We start from the raw sequence: 4565 nt of genomic DNA, 5'->3' as shown, positions 1-4565 counted from the left end.
TTGCTTGGTTGGTTTAGCTGTATTTCTGAGGTTGGCAGCTCTGCACTCAAATCCTTCACTGCCTTTTTTCCCAAAGCCAATGGATTTTCTGTAACATAAATGCTGCCATTTTGAACAGAATGAGTAGAAATCTGTGGCTAAAATTATTAAGGTTGGGAGGGCCTGAGAACAGACTTGAGAAATTCCTGTATTCCCTTTCCCTTTCTTTTCTGTTGGGTCCTTTGTGGAGGACTTGGAAAAGCATCAGAGTAAACATAAAGCGTAGCACTTGGCCATGGCACTGTGTGCTGGGAAAGTGAATGGGACACTCCTTGTCTCCTACCTGAATACCTCATTTCCAGCTCAGTTAGCAGATGGTTTTATTTTTCTGGAGCTGGAAGCTAATTTCTTGGGACATTAAAAAAAATCGGCATTTAAAGCCCTGCGAAGCTCATGAGAGTTTTAGTTAGAAACAGGTTTTACAAGGGAGGCATAGAGGATATTCCTCCTCTGAAACTTGGGGCATAGTCACTAACCCTAAGATCCTCTCATGGCAGTTCCTTTTTCAGACCTAAAAAAACTTCTACTTTTCCTTGAGACAGCACTGAGGTTTTGGCCATTTTAAATCCCTGCTAACCAGAGCTGTGGGTGCTGGTGCCAGGTGAGAGAGACACAAACACAATGGGTTATGATTCAGTGACCATGCCAAACTGGGCAGTGGTTTCCTCCTCACATGCTCAGAGCTCTGCACGTGATGCTGGTGTCACTGTTAGTGTCACTAAGTGAGGTCATTAATTATCATGCAAAACCACATTTTGAATTCAGCTCTCAGGGTGGGAAAAGGGAAGGTTTGATGTGTGGGCTGCTACAGCCTCATCATACATTGGCCAAAGGGTTGCTGTGATTTCTTCTGCTGGGAGATGATTTAAGGATTGAACGCTCTGGTTCAAAACTACTTTGAGCAGTTGGGCCTTGTCTGTTCTGCTTGATGAAGATGGTTTTATTTTGGTAATGTGTAAAAATTATGATTAATGACACAGTTGTTTTCATGTTTGGGATTGCCCCAGTCTGAATTGGCCTGATGTCCTGAAGCTTAACAAGGGTAGGCTGTGGCTGCCCCTGGATCCATGGAAGTGCCCAAGGCCAGGCTGGACAGGGCTTGGAGCAGCCTGGGACAGTGGAAGGTGTCCCTGCCCATTGCAGGGGGTGGAATGGGATGAGCTTTAAGGTCCCTCCACCCAAACCATTCTGGGATTCCATGAAACTGGGGCGTTGGCACCCTGAAATTTGCAGCCTTTATACAGCCAAGAGAGGGTCAGGCCCCATGCAATAAATGTACACTCCAAGTTGGTGTTTTCCTTGGTTATCTTTTGTGGGCCTTTAGGAGTAGAGGTCTCCTAAAAACTTCCTGCAGAGATCTGGAGTTTAAAAATAACAGCTGGAGGTTTTTTGAGCAGTCACGTGGATGCAGCGGCTGCATTGAGAGCAGGAGCGGGATGCAGAGAGGTGAGTGTTCCTTCATGCAATTTCCTGCCTCAGAATAGTTCAAGGAATGGTCAGCAGAAGCAACATGACTGAGCCATTGCTCAGGAATTCTGCAGTGCCTCCCATCAGCCCCTGCCCAGCCCCTCTGCAGTCCCATGTCTGAGCATGTGCCTAGTGTGGCTTTGCCAAGGTAACCACTTTTGGGGCCAGTTTTTCACCAGAATGGGATTTGGGAAATCCTGCTGGCCCACCTGGCTTTTGATTCATTGTGACCTTACATTGATTCTCTGCTGTACCTCATTCCCTGAGGGTATGCTGGGGGTGCCAGGACCCCTGGAAGTGTAACCACTACACTATGACATAATTACCTCCAGCAACCACATGTGCTAATTACAAGGTGCTGTGTGCTTGCCAATAAAGCACTGAGTCAAACACAAGGATGTGAGTGGCTGGTGACTGAAATCCCTCCCAAAAGCCACTGCCAAAGGAATGTCTGGTTCCCAGTCTCTTTGTTAACAAATGGAAATGGGAAGGAATTTAAAACCAAACCACTTCTGCCTGTGGAAATGGGCTCACTCTTGACTTATCCTTATAACCCAGCAGTTTCTTCCATGGTTTTCCTAATGCTATTTTTTTTTCCTCCTGGAATCCATACTGCAATTCCTGAAGTGTTTCTTGTGCCTCTAATTTCCCCCGGGATCGCTGGCAGCATTACTGAGGTGCCCCATGACTGCACTGCATGGGGTGGTATCTTGGGAGTATCTTGCACATAACACCCCTTGCTGCAGGGGGGGGGATTCCCCTCAGTGACTCACTCACTCTCCATCCATGGCAAGCACCTGATGGCTCTTCTCCTTGGGGATCATGTTCTCCATACCAACTTTTGGGCTGCAAATATTGATGAAAGAATTAAAACTTGGAAGAGGGTGGGAAGCAACCCAGCATGTGGTGGGATGGATCCCCCCAAGCTTTTCTGAGGAGAATGAGAGCTGTCTAAATGCTGGGAGCAGGCAATCTTTCATGTAAATCCATAATTGTGTGGTGGGTGTTTTAAGGGATTATAACCAACTCATTTTACTTGAAGTAAAACAAACACTTGGGGCATTCAAAGCATTCAGGAAAACAGCAGGACACCAGGAAGTCTGTTCTACCATAGAATCCCAGAGTGCTTTGGGTTGGAAGGGACCTTAAAGCTCAGTCCAATCCCCATGGGATTATACAGGTGTAAATGCTGTACCTGGTGCCTCCAGAACAAGGAGGAATGCAAATGGATGCACGTACCTGCTGGTGCTGTACAGCTCGTTTGCCTTATACTTTATGCTTTAAATCCCAAAATTCACCAGGAAAGCATAAACTGGTGTGTGGGATCTGTTGGGCTGCTGTATAAGCAGCTGACTTTAGTCTCCCCAGTGACTTGTTGGGGATCAGGCTTGGGTGTTTCAGGATTTGCTCCAATAACCCCCACACCCCCACTTCAGCAGGAGTCACCTTCCTCCTCACATGCAAATCAAGCTCTTATCCTTAGGATCCCCCTTAATGCAAGGTTTCTGCATCTCCAGAGGCTGGTGGGGAGCTGGGAAAAGTTTTTTGGTTTGGCTCAGTTCTAACCCAAATTTCCCTTCCCTTCCCTTCCCTTCCCTTCCCTTCCCTTCCCTTCCCTTCCCTTCCCTTCCCTTCCCTTCCCTTCCCTTCCCTTCCCTTCCCTTCCCTTCCCTTCCCTTCCCTTCCCTTCCCTTCCCTTCCCTTCCCTTCCCTTCCCTTCCCTTCCCCCATGGTTTCCAAAGCTGTTAAACTGGCTGGGCGATTCCTGCAGGGAAAGAGCAGGCTTGGCCTTGGCATGGTTTTTCCATCCAAGCCCTTGCTCAGCCCTTTCCTTCCCTGCCAGCAGGTTATTTATGGAGGAAGGGGTGGGAATGGCAGGGAATGCACTCCTGGAAGCTGCTGGCTTTCACATTTTTTAATTGCTTTTACTTTCAGTTCCATTTTCAGTTACCAGGGTCAGGTGAAGCAGGCGCTAGGCCAGCCCCAATTAACAACCCCTCACCTCAGCCTCAGGTTTTATTTATAATTTATCTTAAGTCTTTTCATCAACTCCCATTGATGAATGGGAACTCTGTTCTGTGATGGCAAATGGGGCTTGTACTTGAGGTTTTTAGGAACTTTTCCCACCAATGGAGGCTTGGGCTGGAACAACAATGTGGCCCATTTTGGGATCTATGGTGCCACCAGCACAGGGACCCCAGCAAAGAGCTGGATCCCCCATTCCAGGTTGCTGGAGCAGAACTGAAGGAAGCACTGCTGAAGCCCGAGGTGGTGGGGTGCTATATGGATCCCTCATTTTTCCCTCACCACTGATAATTTCCTTTGAGGCCAGCACCCCGAAGTGCAGCAAAGCTGCAGGCTGGGCCCTGGCTCAGAGCTGGGTGGCTGGTGTGCACCTCATGTCCCCAAACCCACTGTGTGTCCACTCATCAGGCACCCAACAGCACTGTCCCCTCCTGTCCCCCTGGACTGTGAGGGAACCAACACCATCTCCCCTTATCCCCCTCACATCCCTCCTTGCTGTGAAAGAACCAATGCCACCTTCTCTTGTGTCCCTTCACTGTGTCATGGCCGTGTCCCAAATGCCATCTCCCCTCGCTGAGGTCAGGGCCATGACAGACCCAAGGCCATCTCCCCCCACATCCCCTCACTAATCTCAGGGCTGTGAGTGAGCCAGTGCCACCTCCCTCTATGCCCTCACTGTCTTCAACATCATGTCCCCTCATGTCCCCTCACTGAGCCCCGGGCTGTGAGGAACACCTTCCCTCACTGTCCGCAGTGGCACATCGCCTCGCGTCCCCTCAACTGTCTCCAACGCCATTTCCCCTCAGGGTCCCCTCGCGGGGTCACGAGGGTCCCTCCGCCGCCGCCGCGGGCGCCATTTGGGGCGGGCTGGGTTCGGCTCCACTCGGCTCTGTTCGGCCGGCTTGGGCTCGGCCGGGCCGGGTTCGGTTCGGCCGGGCCGGGCCGGCCCCTCATCCCCGGGCGGGGCGGTGCCGTTGCCCGCCCAGGGCGGTGCCGTTGCCGGCCCGGGGCGGGCAGCGCCGCTCGCTCCCTCC

The 4565-nt window shown here is 50.8% G+C and overlaps 1 long non-coding RNA gene across 1 annotated transcript; it reads right to left on the bottom strand.

Moving 5' to 3' along the window:
• Positions 1–1326: 1326 nt before the first annotated feature.
• LOC128818404 (uncharacterized) lies at positions 1327–4322 on the bottom strand. The gene is made up of 3 exons (XR_008440476.1): positions 4267–4322; positions 2284–2352; positions 1327–1509 (listed from the first exon to the last, which is right to left on the bottom strand). It is a non-coding gene; the product is annotated as an uncharacterized LOC128818404 (long non-coding RNA).
• Positions 4323–4565: the final 243 nt, after the last annotated feature.

This window comes from Vidua macroura, chromosome 23 (assembly GCF_024509145.1).
Source record: "Vidua macroura isolate BioBank_ID:100142 chromosome 23, ASM2450914v1, whole genome shotgun sequence".
NCBI lineage: Eukaryota > Metazoa > Chordata > Aves > Passeriformes > Viduidae > Vidua > Vidua macroura.
This window is presented reverse-complemented; position numbering and strand designations above follow the sequence as displayed.